The sequence below is a fragment of the Parasteatoda tepidariorum genome, chromosome 9, assembly GCF_043381705.1.
Source record: "Parasteatoda tepidariorum isolate YZ-2023 chromosome 9, CAS_Ptep_4.0, whole genome shotgun sequence".
Lineage (NCBI taxonomy): Eukaryota > Metazoa > Arthropoda > Arachnida > Araneae > Theridiidae > Parasteatoda > Parasteatoda tepidariorum.
In genome coordinates, this window is record NC_092212.1 from 40,083,289 (window position 1) to 40,098,150 (window position 14,862).

The 14,862-nt window shown below is 28.0% G+C and overlaps 1 protein-coding gene across 3 annotated transcripts in view; it reads right to left on the bottom strand.

The window, feature by feature from the left end:
• Positions 1–14,862, bottom strand: part of LOC107454330 (alpha-tocopherol transfer protein-like) — a 62,815-nt gene that overhangs the window by 23,281 nt on the left and 24,672 nt on the right. The window contains exon 1 of one of the 3 annotated variants that reach the window (XM_016071491.4): positions 12,477–12,838. The exons of 1 other annotated variant lie outside the window; for it this stretch is intronic. The gene's annotated coding sequence lies outside the window, so the exon portion shown is untranslated. Of the gene's footprint in view, positions 1–12,443; positions 12,839–14,862 lie in introns of those variants that run through there. One more of the 3 variants, XM_016071499.4, reaches the window with a different exon arrangement.

The following is a 14,862-nucleotide window of genomic DNA, read 5'->3' on the forward strand; positions in this document are numbered from 1 at the left end:
GTATAGCTCGTTCACCAGGAGTTGGCACTTGGCTCCGCCTTCATCACGTGGTATGCGACGATACTATTTCACTTTTTTTGGGAGAAGGTTGTGAGCAATCCTGAACAATCTTGCTATTTGGCGATCGTTTGGCAAAAATAATTATTTCGTAAACTTTATGTGCATTTTTTTAACAATAAATATTTCATAAATTTGATGATATTTTGCGCCATTTTTTATGATATTTCTTTCTTTTGAGTGAATAGTTTGTCCTTTATGAGACATTTCGCTGGGAGAACAACAGTTTTTAAATTTAAAGTATATTTAATTAGCTGGTGTAACAAAAGGTATAATAGCAGATGATAAAGCAAAGTAAGTGACTGAAAAAGAATTCACTTTTTGTGTTTGGCGCAAATTAAGGGTTGTCTCAATTTCAACAATGGAGATGTTTCTCTTCTAACTCCCGCGCTGAAATGAACTCTGCGTCCGAGAAGGTGGAGCCAAGTCTCAACTCCTGGTGAACGAACTATAGGAAGACAAACATAATAGTTCCTGCGAGGAAGGATACGTGCGGATGAACACAACCGATAACCACGCTCCACATTGGTGACCTTCGGACAAAATGTGAACACGCCTACCTTGACAGTAACGCCCACTTCGATTTGAACACGCCTCCTACGATGGATCGTTCACATTGAACAGCTGACTTGCTACTTGTGACTGCGACATTATCCACCTCCTCGCGCTGTTGCTACTCAGTCTCGATCAAACACAACGTCGGCATGCGTACACTAGACTGCTAATGGCAACACAGGAGCAACCAAGACGTTGACTTAATACAGCTCTCACGAATAGCAAAAGTACGGTGATCTTAATACTGCTCTCCCGGCTTCTCACAAAACAGCAATGAATCAACTAGTGGAATTCGTTCATCAAATTCTTTCACTATAATTCTGGTGGAGGAGTACTGTAATGTATCTACCACTACAAAAATATGACTCCAATTCTCTAGTATATAAAACATGTTATCTAGATTCTATGGTGGGGTACCTTTTTATCGATGAATTTTGACATAGTCGATAACTCCGCGCCCCACAAATTTTTTAAGTATTATTTTGCACTCGATGTTAAATTTCTTAGAATAAAACAGGTTATGCAAACACATTTTTTTTTCAAAAATCGAATATTTTGTTTGGGAAAACCCTCTAGAGACCTTACAAAAATCTTCTATTCCATAATTTGAAAACATGGCTTATTATTATAATGTCAAATTAATAATATCAATCAAATTCTTTACAAAAGAAATAAAACTTGCGCAACACATAAAATGTATTAAGTATTATTTTATGCTGTTTATAAGAAGTTGTTAGGAAATATTTTATATTTAAACAATTGATTTGAATTTTTTTTTTAAAAATATATAGTTTATATAAAATTTGCACTTGTTTATCAAAATTTTCTTTATTTCATTCCCATTCAATCTGATAATAAAGATAAACAAGTATGATGATAAAGATAAATTATCAAAATTATTTAAACATAACGTAATTACTAACAAGTTAAATTTTTTTTTCTGAGATCTAACATCAAAGCTAAAATCGAAGACAATATTAACTCACAATTAGCACAAAAAAATGTTTTTAAAGATTGTCTTTATATCAAGGTCAGTATTCATCATATTAAATTTCCTCTATTAAATACATAATAGATACCGCTATTCATGTGTTTTGTTTCCTGCATAGAAATTCATTGTAACGTATTTAATCATTCAAATAATTTAACTTCAAAAAAATTTTATAGAAACCAGAGTATTCAAGGTCATTCAACGATTTACGGTTAGTAATTGCAGAACTCGAAATAGGGGTTTGTAAACTGTTATGAAAATTACATAATTGGTCCAAACATTAAGATTTTGATATTTTTTAATATTTCAGAAAAATTACGTTTTTTTTTTCTTTTTCTTTTCGAAAACTTATAATAACGGGAAATGTATATGACTGCAATCACTTACATTCTTCAACAAAAAAAAAAATTTCTTTTGTTAAAAGATAATACTAAAAGCTAAAGTTTTCGCACATTCTTATACATATAGGGGAGAGTCGGGTAGCCCCGCCCAGCGGGTACCCCCGCCCACAGTCAATTTCATATGTATAGAATATTTTTTCAAGTCAATGGGCCATCGGACATTAATTGTTNAAAAATTCTTTCGTTAAAAGATAATAATAAGAGCTAAAGTTTTCGCACATTCTTATACATGTAAATGAAAATTTTTTATTAAAAGATAATATAATTTAGCATTTTTCTCTCATTCATACAATACAAAATTAATGAATTTTTTTGTTAAATGTTAGGAATTTTCTTATTATTTTTAATTTTAAAAAATAATGATTTATTTGTTAAAAGATAATAAGTAATCGTAAATAATAATTGTAATAATTTTTTTTCCTTATCCTTACCTCCATAAAAAAAAAATTTTTGTTAAAAGATAATAAATAATAGTTTATATTTTTTTTCCTTATTCTTACCTCCATACAAAAAATATAATGATTTTTTTGTTAAAAGATAATGGTTAATATTTTTTCCCTTATTCTTACCTCCATACAAAAAAATAATAGTTTTTTGTTAAAAGATAAGTAATAGTTAATATTTTTTTCTCCTCATTCTTACCTCCATACAAAAAATAATGAGTTTTTGTCAAAAGATGTGTTTAAAAACTAAAATAATCCTCTTATTCTTTAAACTATACAAAAAATTAGGAATTTTGGTTAAAAAAATAACACTGAAACTGAACATTCTTTTAATATATAAATGATAAATTGTTATTAAAAGATAATAATATAAGTTCGCATTTATCTCTCATTCTTACAATACGAAATTAATTAATTTTTTTGTTAAATGTTAAAAAGTTTCCTTCTTATTTTTAATTTTAAAATAAAAAATTATTATTTTGCTAAAAGATAATAAGTAACAGTTAACATTTTTTTCCGTATTCTTACCTCCATACAAAAAATGAGGATTTTTTGTTAAAAGATAATATTAAAAGTTAACATTTCTCTCTCATTCTTAATATACAAAAATAATGAATTTTCGTCAAAAAGTTGAAACTTTCTCCTTGTTTTTAACACTAAACAAAAAATTATGAATTTCGATACAGTGTGTGAATTGAACGAACAATTCAGTGAATAGGCAAAGCAGGGAAACAAGCATAATAGTAAAATCATAGCTATTTAGTGTATAAACGAATCAATGAGACGACGAATCAGCTTCAAAATAAATATTTTCCTACCCAATGCAAAGAACCTATTGATTACTTTATTTATTTATTTTTTTACTTCCCTGTTTTTTATTTGTTTATTTTTTTATTTATTTATTTTCATTTCTTTTCTTGTTTTATTTAATTATTTATTTTCACTTACTTATTTATTTTTATTTACTTATTTATTTTCATTTATTTATTTATTTTCACTTATTTATTTTTGCTCATTTATTTAGTTAGTTAGTTTCACGGTTACGGTTAGTTTTATGGTTAGTACGACCGGACTGTGTGGGGGTCAGGGCATTGCGTCAGGAAGGTTCTGGGTTCGAAACCCGGGTAAGGCATGGATGTTGTTTCCTTCTCTGTACTATCTCTCCTCACTGTGGGAGCAACGTTGGCCCACCTAATATGGTGCCCCTGAAAGAGTGGGCAACAAATCTGCCCTTTTGATACCTGAATTGACGAAATGTTAACACAGCTGGGCATTGAAAATAAAAATAAAAATGTTTTATGTATTTAGTTATTTATTTATTAGTTTTTTTAATTGTAAAGAAAAAAAAAAGTTGTAAATGAAATTTTAGTTTATATTAATATCATATGCCTGAAATATAGTTCACATAATTTCAACATCGTTAATAATTATAACCCTTTTAGACTTTTATTTGAAAAAGAGCCGTATTTCTAAGTTTGATAATTTAAACAGTGAATTTTTTTTTCGATATTACATAGTTATCTGCTCGAGAATATTTTTAAATAAAAATGCTTTTTATTTTCACGTGAGATAATAAATGCCAGACAAATATCTAAGAGATGGGGAAATTTAATCAAAAATGTTACAATAGTGAAAATGAGAAAATAAATCAAAATAAGTGCCAGTACTAATTTCTTTTGTTCACATAATTTAGGACAACATGTGATATAACAAAGCGAAAAAAAATGTAACTGTACATCCTAAGTCATTTTCCTCCTATTACGTAAAAAGGAATTAAGGAAGGTTCATCCAAGTTCTGGATAAAGATTTTGTGTCTTGACTTTTGTATATGATCTTTTGTGTTTTTTCGAGACTTTTGTATATGTTTTGTGTTTTTTCGTGGCCTGTGTATATAATCTTTTGTGTTTTTTCGAGACTTTTGAAGATGATGTTTTGTGTTTTTTCCAGACTTCTGTATATAATCTTTCGTGTTTTTTGGAGACTTTTGTATATAATCTTTTGTGTTTTTTCGAGACTTTTGCATATAATCTTTCGTGTTTTTTCGAGACTTGTATATATAATGTTTTGTGTTTTTTCGAGACTTTTGTGTATAATCTTTTATGTTTTTTCGAGACTTGTGTACAGAATCTTTTTTCGTCAATTGGAAGGGGAAAATCTAATGTATTAATTATTTCTTTTTTTTCTCATTAATAAAGCATTTATTGTTTTACAGTCTCTTGTTTTACATAGACTGTAAAACAAATGCTTTTATTCTCATTGTTTTAATCTTATAATTTATTAATGTATAACACGTTTTTATTCTTGAAATTTTTTAGCTGAAATAAAAAATTTATCCTGTCTTAAAAATTAAGCTGCATTTCTCTTTAAACAGCATTAAATTTTTCCAAAAATCTTTCTGTATTTTTTTTTCTTTTTTAAAAAAAATAAATTGAATTAAAAATGTTGAATGAAAAAAAGTCGAGTCAAAATAAAGCTGCATCTTTCTATTAACAGCATTGAATTTTTCCAAAAGTTTTTTTCTTTTTACAATCATTTTTTTTGGCAAAAAATAGTTGTATTAAAATGAAGCTTCATTTTAATACAACTATATAAAAAATATATCCAATGGGGGTTTCTAATTAATATTTAGGAAAAACATAAGGACTATTCAAATTTTTATATTTAGAATCCTTATCATAAATAAAACTGAAATATATATCCAATGGAGGTCTATCTCTAATTAATATTTAGGAAGGGGCAGGACTGAAAAGCTAAAAACTTGTTTGATTGCCTGTCAAAGGAAACAAGGAGAAGTAGTTACATCAAGCAAGCAATCTTTTGCACTTCATTTTTGACCAAGATTCAGTAAATATATTTAAAGAGAGGTTTTGTATATTAATAAAATCTGAAAGGGAAGTAAATTTTATTTAATCAAATCAACTGAAACTTTTACAAATACTATGTCGTAAATAATAATAAAATTGTGTTGATTTCTGATTGGAGAAAAGTCGGCAATAAACAATATTCATTATGAAAGATAATAAAAGCACCTGACAATCGGAAATATTAAATCTTAACGAACAACAAGGAACCTGCATAACTGTAGTCGTAGTTTTAAAACACGTTTTCCTGTAAATTACGAAGAATCATTTAACAGGGGCGTGTTAAAAGCGTGAAAAAAAACCGACAGTTTTGTACAATAACATTTTCACTGAAAAACAATCACTATATATTTTCATTTTATTCTAAATTATAGCTATCTTTCAAGGGTACGATAATGTTAGTTATGGGCGATGCCCCCAAATATTGTTTTGTTGAAAAAAACAATATTTCGTTTGTTGTGAGTAGTAAAACTTCAATTAGACTTATTACTTCAGCATTTTGCTACGTAAACTATGATGTCATAAAGAATTTTTAGATACCTAGATACCTAGATTCAGATACCTATTTAATTTATTTTAAGATACCTAGATTTAGATTTCAGATACCTAGATAATATATAGATCATCTAAAAAATCTACATTGACTACATAATTTATTAACTAACAAATCAGCAAACTAACTAGGATAATACCCATATTAATAAGGTTAGTATGCAAAATAACTAGGTTAATACGCTGATTAGCCAGAGTTAAATAGGCAGACTGACTAGCTAATATTCAGATTAATTAAGAAGGAAAACAAAATAGCCTTACGTAATTAAATTTAACTAGGATAAAATGCAGATTAACTAGCTAATATTCAGATTGATAAGGATAATAAGCAGATTAACCTAGTGTCATTCAGATTATCTAGGACAATATATAATTAAATTTAACTAGGATAAAATGCAGATTAACTAGCTAATATTCAGATTGATAAGGATAATAAGCAGATTAACCTAGTATCATTCAGATTATCTTGGACAATATAGAATTAAATTTAACTAGGATAAAATGCAGATTAACTAGTTAATATTCAGATTGATAAGGATGATAAGCAGATTAACCTAGTGTCATTCAGATTATCTAGGACAATATAGAATTTAATTTAACTAGGATAAAATGCAGATTAACTAGCTAATATTCAGATTGATAAGGATAATAAGCAGATTAACCTAGTATCATTCAGATTATCTAGGACAATATAGAATTAAATTTAACTAGGATAAAATGTAGATTAACTAGTTAATACTCAGATTGATAAGGATAATAAGCAGATTAACCTAGTATCATTTAGATTATCTAGGACAATATAGAATTAAATTTAACTAGGATAAAATGCAGATTAACTAGTTAATATTCAGATAGATAAGGATAATAAGCAGATTAACCTAGTATCATTCAGATCATCTAGGACAATATAGAAATTAATTAGGGTATTTAGATTTTTAAAAAATGACATAAAAAAACCGTGCGAAATGACGTAATGTTCCACTTCACACATTACCTAGTTAATCTACAAACTAATTGAGTCAATAAACTCTTAGAATTTTTAGTTTGTAACCGTCGTTGAACAACCGACCCAATTTTGGGGATTACGACTACTAATCCTCAACGCCGTAGCCTTGTGATTTTGAACCCAATCCAGAAGACAAAGGAACTCCTGAATCAAGTATTGGGGGAAATTTGCCTTCGTGGAAGACTTTTTAATGGAACTAACCCGCATTTGCTTTACATGGAGAGGAAAAACACGTACACCTCCCACGGTTAGCGTGATGGCAAGGGGACTCTAACTCATGATCCGTCTACCACTGAGGATATTTCACGTCAGCACTGTGGTAGATGCAAGACGGATGCGGGATTCGTATCGACCAGCCCTCGCTGGGTTTCGAACCTGGTTCACCTCGTTGGAAGGCGCACGCTATATCCCCAGAGCCATCAAAACTCTGCGAAATGTCTTAATTTCTTACATTAGCTAGCTAATCTGCATAAATAATGTTAGCTAATGTGCAGAAGTATTTTCACATTATGTACAGTGTGCCAAAAAAACGGACAACCCTGAATAACTTTTGATCAAGTTAACGGATTTTTACGTTCTAGAACTCATTCTTAATGGCTCAACGGAGTAAACTCAAATATGCTAATTAATACGTGCAGATGATATTTTAAAATATGAAATTAGATCTTAAAACGTACTTTTTCTGAATAAACATACCTTTTTTTTCATGGATTCGGATTTCTGATTTCCAAAGTATAGGGAGTAGCCGCAATCTGGGAAATATGGTCCTGGTAGTTTGGACCCCTCAATGTTCATTTTACTTTTTGCGTTTTTCGCTATATCACGAGAAATTTTTAAAGCGAATTGAAAAATTTTAACACACAGTTTAAAATTCTTTTATCCAAAGATAATTCCAAGCAAAAAATAAATTTTAGTGAATATTTATTATTTCTTATTAGGCATATACAAAAGGTATTGTAAGGTGCACAATTATTTGCATCACTTAAATATTTTATATGGCAATATACAAAATTTCAACAAAGTCGGTCGAATAGTTCTTGAGAAATTGAGTTTCCAAAAAATCAGATACTTAAAGTTCGATTTCTCAGGACCTATCCAACCAATTTGACTCAAATTTGTATTTTTCCTTATAACATTACATGCTTTAGAATGATGCAAATAATTGTACAACTTACAATTAAAAAAAATTTTCACCCATTCTTAAACAAAATAACAAAAAATATTTACTAAGAAGTTAGTTTTTACATAGAATCATCTTTTGATAAACGAAAGAAAATTATTAAATATTAAACTTGTAAAAAGAAAAGAAAAACATGTTGATCGATCTGCAGTTCGCTGAAATGCAACTAGAGAGTTGAAATTTGATGTCCTGATAAGACCGTTTTGTATTATAATTTTAACGAGAGTTTTTTACCAAATTCCAATTTATTAAAAAGTTATTACAAATTAAATTTCCTGATTTTTGCTTTAAATATTGCTTATTGATGCAAAAATTTATTTTTTCCTCACGATATCTTCATTTCTTTATTTTATAAGCTGGAGACCGAGTAGACATCAGTTAAAGTCGAGTAGAGAGATTACATGTTGCCAGATATAACATTCATTGTAAAATTTAAAAAGTCTGAATAAATAGTGACTAAAACCTTTCCTTATTTGAATTGCTATAAGCCTCTTCAAAAGGTGAAATAACTTCTCATTTATTTCTTCTTATTGAATCTCAAAATACATGTATACTTTTCTTGTGTAAAAGTATACAGTATACAAAATATCTGTATACTATACAAGGGCGCCGGCAGAATAATATAAAAGGGGGTGCAACCCTCTAACAAACTACCTTCCCCTCCCCCCGAAAAAAAATTTAAATATTCTGCTATTACATTTTGTTTTGTTATTACATATACTTTCATCTGTTCATTTTTTCAAGATACATTTCTTCATTGTTAGCAAGATATTTAAAAAAAAGTACGAATTTCTTGTACTTGCAAATTTTGCGATCGCGCTGGCATAGCTACTGACTTTGAAACACAAATAACTATTAACAGTTGTGTTGATGAAGTTTTACAGTTGCGAGAAGTCAGCTTGTGTTATACACCTTTGTCAAACTGAATAACTAATAGAAAATATAATATTATTTACATTTATTAAATGAAATTTAAAAATACAGCTTAGATATCTGCCAAGTTTGTGCATAAGAAAAGAATCAAAGATGACTCAGAATTCATTGAAAAAGTTAAAAACAGATTTGAACAGCAAACAAGACGATTACAATTCTTGTTTGATTACACAATTTTTTAATTGTTATGTGTCAATAATTACTTAATTATTTGTTTTTCCATAAAAATATGTTTAATAAAAAAAATTTATAACACATTTTTTTTGTATCTCTTTAATTGTTTTAAAAAAAAAGCCAGGGGGGTGCAAGTGCACCCCGCTGCCGGCGCCCTTGATACTATATACTTTTACATTACTTTTTCATTCTTTTTCGCAATTACAAACTATTACTTTTCGAATTTAGGTAATCGTCTATTTCATTACGGTTAACAAATATGTTCTTACAAAAAGGCAAAATAATTGTGAATTTTGAAACCGAAATTTGTGTTTTTGTGGAAATTATTGACGTTATTGAAGTGAACAATGATGAATGCGAAGCAATACGGGGGTTGGCGAGTGGTCCTAGTCTTAAATAGAAAAAAAAAGAAGAAAAAAACGCTCTATCAGAAAATATCGGGAATATTGTATGTTTTCATAAACGAAAACCATCCACGCAATTGCGCATGCGTCAGGACTGCATCGATTTCCTCAAACTAAGGATGAGATGACAGAAAAGAGAATGAGTTAATTACTTTTTTCGGAGTGAATGCGCAACTTAAGAAATGTGCACATTTCAGTGCACTCATTCAGCACATTTCAGTGCACTCATTCAGCACATTTTAATGCAGTCATTTAGCACATTTCAGTGCACCCATTCAGCACATTTCATTACTTCTCAAAGTCAAATCGTCCCAAGATGATAATTTTTGCTTTCGATCTTTTTTCTTTCTTTTTTTTTATGAAATTTTTTAGGACTTTTCAAAAAGTACATTTGTGGGAACGAAAAAGTAAGTCAACAATGCTTCCAGATAACAAACTTTCTTGCCTGAAAAGAATTTCAGTCTTATCGATTCACCGCTTGAAGCAGTATATAGATAACGTTTAACTACTTGTTTGAATAAGTTAAGTTTAATTTCTGGATTCTGTGATATTTTAGATAGTTATCAGATAGTCAGAGATTGTATTTTTTGAAAAGACAACTATTCAGTTTAAAAAAAAACATTTATTTTAGCTTCTTACGAAATGAGCAAATATTTTTCCGATGTCAACTTTATTATTTTTAATGATTTCTCGATCATTGTTTTAATAAGAATTAAAAAACGCTATGAAAATTGTATAAACTACTATTAGAAGAAATCTTAATAAGAATTATAAAACGCTATGAAAATTGTATAAACAACTATTAGAAGAAATCTTAATAAGAATTTAAAAAACGCTATGAAAATTGTATAAACAACTATTAGAAGAAATCTTAATAAGAATTAAAAAACGCTATGAAAATTTTATAAACAACTATTAGAAGAAATCTTAATAAGAATTAAAAAACGCTATGAAAATTGTATAAACAACCATTAGAAGAAATCTCAATAAGAATTGAAAAACGCTATGAAAATTGCATAAACTACCATTAGAAGAAATCTTAATAAGAATTAAAAAAACGCTATGAAAATTGAATAAACAATCATTAGAAGAAATCTTCATAAAAATTAAAATTCGCTATGAAAAATGTATAAACTATCATTAGAAGAAATCTTAATAAAAATTAAATTTCGCTAAGAAAATTGTATAAACTATCATTAGAAGAAATCTTAATAAAAATTAAATTTCGCTATGAAAATTGTATAAACTATCATTAAAAGAAATCTTAATAAAAATTAAATTTCGCTATTCAAATTGTATAAACTATCCTTAGAAGAAATCTTAATAAAAATTCAATTTCGCTATGAAAATTGTATAAACTATCATTAGAAGAAATCTTAATAAAAATTAAATTTCGCTATGAAAATTGTATAAACTATCATTAGAAGAAATCTAAACTAAAAACAAATATGTCATATATTTAGAGTTGTTTTAGCGAAAATTAAATGACAAAGAAAATGTTTACAATGTAATTATGTATTCTTTTGTATATTATTCTTTCTTTATAATGTATACTTTTATTTACATAAAGAAAAAGTGTGCAATTTTTCAAATCGCAAAAATTAAACAGAAAATTTGAATTAATAGTTTTTCATCAAAAAGAACTCTAGTGAATACATAATCATAAATTACTTTACATATTCAGTATTTATATTTTAAATAATCGCAAATTTGTTCATTGTACATTTGTCAAATGGAATTTCAACTATTACTCAACTTTGGCAACACTTCACAAAGAAAAGTTTCAATTAGAATTTCGATTATTTTTCACATATGATTTTTATTTTTTTCTGTATTATTTTATTTTAAGTATAATACCGACGTAGAAAGAATATTCTAATGGAGAAATTTAATTTACCATTAAATTGTTTGACAAAATTCAATGAATGTTAATAAATAAAAAGTTTCGCATTTTCAAATTTCAAAAAAGAGCTGCAGTTGAAATAGCTTAATCATCCGTAAAATTCTAAAAAAACCATAATTAAATGTTTAATATATTTTGCATAATTTATATATTTTGCAAAATATATACATAATGTAATATAATATAAATATATAATAAACATTTTAAATATTTTCATTTTGTGAATAACTTATAAGTTAAAACTTACAAATTGATATCTTCAGAAAAAATATTAATAAGCAAAAAAGAAAACACACGTATAAGGTGAATTAAGTATTCATACTCTACATATGAAAATATTTAAGATGCATTTCATTATTATTAATTTGAGATTTCGAATTATAAGCACTGAAAAGTACTAGTCATGAAAATATTGACAATTACTTATAAATAATATATTAATTAGTTTTTAAAATACTACAATTTTAAATTCTTTAAAATACTAAACTATAGAACCAAATCTCCTTAAAATACTCCTTTGAAACAGCAAACGATACAACCAAATCTTCTTTAAAATACTTAATTATATACAATCAAAATTGATGGTTTGAAAATGCCTTAATTAATTAAAAACTTTATTTAAAACACATTTAAATAAACTTTTTTAAAATTTTATTAATTTATTTATTCATTTTCGCAGCTGAAATGTGTTTTGAAGATATTCAGGTTAAGAGGGATGCGGTTAGCGCTCAGCATAGCTAAGTTACCTAGTCAATGCTAGCGCTAAATATACAATTAAGAGGGGGGAAAATACCACGAACATAATATTAGTAAAATTATCGGAATCTTGATTCAAATTATTTTCATTTTCTTTTAAATCGCAATTATATTATTAAAACATAATAATACAAATTTAGTATACAGTTAAAATACAATAATGTTTTAATTGTATACTAATATCAAAGCATAATATAAAACAAACCACCCTTTACTATAATATTTACCACATTCAAAGTCTAATCAATGTTAGCGCTTACCTTCAACTACGCCAAAATAGGTCAAATGAAAAATGCAGCAGAGCCAAATCAGTCATTAGGTTTTAATTGTATTGTATGTTGAATCTCGCCAAACATTGAAAAAGAACGTTTCTTTAAGATTCAGTCAGTGATTGACAATCATGTGCTTCAGGAAAACAAAAGATTAAACAGCTACTATGGTAAGACTCATTACTGGTTGCTGATTGGCCTGTTCTGTTGCGTCGAGAGTGTATGGGAAATTAAAAAAATTACTTCCTCACCATTAGAGTTACGATGGGTATTATTAAGATTGTTCCGAAAGAATGTTTCGAAAGTTTTTCCCAGAAGTTGCATAATAAATCGAACTCGCAGATGATGCTGAACATATGATGCTAATGCTGCTAACTCGTTGTAATTTGACACGTATTGTAATTACTATCTATGTAACACGTTGTTATGGAGTGATCCAAAAATAGGTGTTAGAAGCTTGGTTACTAATAGGTGATTGGATCAAATGACAGCAAAAGCCGAGGAAAAGTAATTTCTAGAATAAATATTTGATAATTGTGTTTACTGAAGTACTTGATTATCCAAAATTGATAGTCATATGATGTTCACCCAATATTTCTTAGATATAAAAACACAATAAAGCGCAATCAAACTTATATAATACTATCTTATATTTTTCATACCGTGATACGTTTTCGTTTACAACCTTACATTACTGGGAAAAAAATCATATTAATTAAAAGGAAACAAACCAATTTGCATAAAAGACAAAAAGAATTTCTTCAAGAAGTTTCTAAAAATTGCATTTTCCGATGAAACTGTAGTCTACCACCCCCTCCCCCTCCCCCTTTATGAGTCATCCACGACCAACCATGAGTTCATCAAAACAACTATTTAAATTCTAAACCTGCTTCAGCATGTTCTTAAAGTGTTTACATTTTTTTTTCCTTCCACCTGTTTTTTTCACTTTCCCTTCAGAGAAGCATGTGTGATGTTAAAAAGAATGTTCAACTTCGTTCTTGTAGCCTTTCAGTCCGTACTTTAACCTTGTCATTTCTGTGAGATCTTGAAAAGAATAATTATGGGATGCATAAAGAATGCGTCAATCAGCCTATAATGATAACACTTGCTTGCACGTTCAACTCCCTGTCCTTGATAAGGTTAAATAATTGGATTCAGTTAATTCAAAAAGATTCCAGATTCTTCTGTTATTTAATGTATTCAAATTTTAATTAGTTGGCAGCGTAGATTTAAGTTTAAAACAAATTAAGTATCATAATCAAAAATCGACAACATAAATATTTTCGGCGATTTAATCAAAAACAATCAATTAGAAAATGAAATTCAAAAATTAAAGAATAAATAAAGGCATGAATAACTCTTATAGATCAAAAAAGGCTTAGGCTATTCAGTTCAGATCATCAGCCGTTTATGCAGTGTGTTCCTTAATTGCAGCCCTTAATATATAACTGTAGAGTTCTTGTCAATAAAAGAAGTCAAAAAAGTTTAATCATTAGGATTCTCCAATTAATATAAAAGCGAGGAAGAAATATAAAAGCAATTGAAATCAGTTGCATCACTAGTGAGAAAGACAGGATAAATTTTTTAAAAAAAAGCTGTTTGGTTGTCTGGTAAAGTTTTGAGGGATTTCAAATAATCGCCCTTCAACTTTCAGTTTCCTCCGACAATCAAACAAGTTTTGTTGTTCTCAATCCCAACTTCCTCAGCCGCAATTCGTAGCATTATGTTATATGAATTGAAATTCATTTATATGAATTGAATTTACATGAATTAATTTGAGAACCCAAATATATAAACTAATTTTAATTCATTTTTGACAAAGATTATAAAAAATATATAGTATCTGCAGCCATTACGAAAAACCCTATACACTATCAAAATTTGCTGAATGAAACAAAGTGGCAGCTTTAAAGATTTTTCACAACATCTTGATGCATTTGTAACAATAATGAACTTACAAAACATACCGAAGATTTATCATTTAAGAACTTAACTTTTCACTTTGTAGCGAGATAAAATTATACATCAATGTATAATTCTTTTGAACGATTCGGATTTACATCAAGATTTTTACATCAAATAAAACTCATTTTGTATCAAACTAATAATTACTCGACTCAAATTATCAAAGCTTCTTAATACGTAATAAGCTTAAAAAAGCATTTCTAAATAATAGGATATTGCTTAAAATAACGTACTCTTAATAACATACTCTTATTATGCATAATCACATTAAATAAACGGTTAATTTTTATTTAATGTCGCATTTTAATCTTTTTTCGAACAATAATTGTTGCTCAAAACATGATCAAGGAATGATACGATCTACTTTCATCATCAGGTTAAAATTCCTCTATGAAAAGAATTTTAAACAATA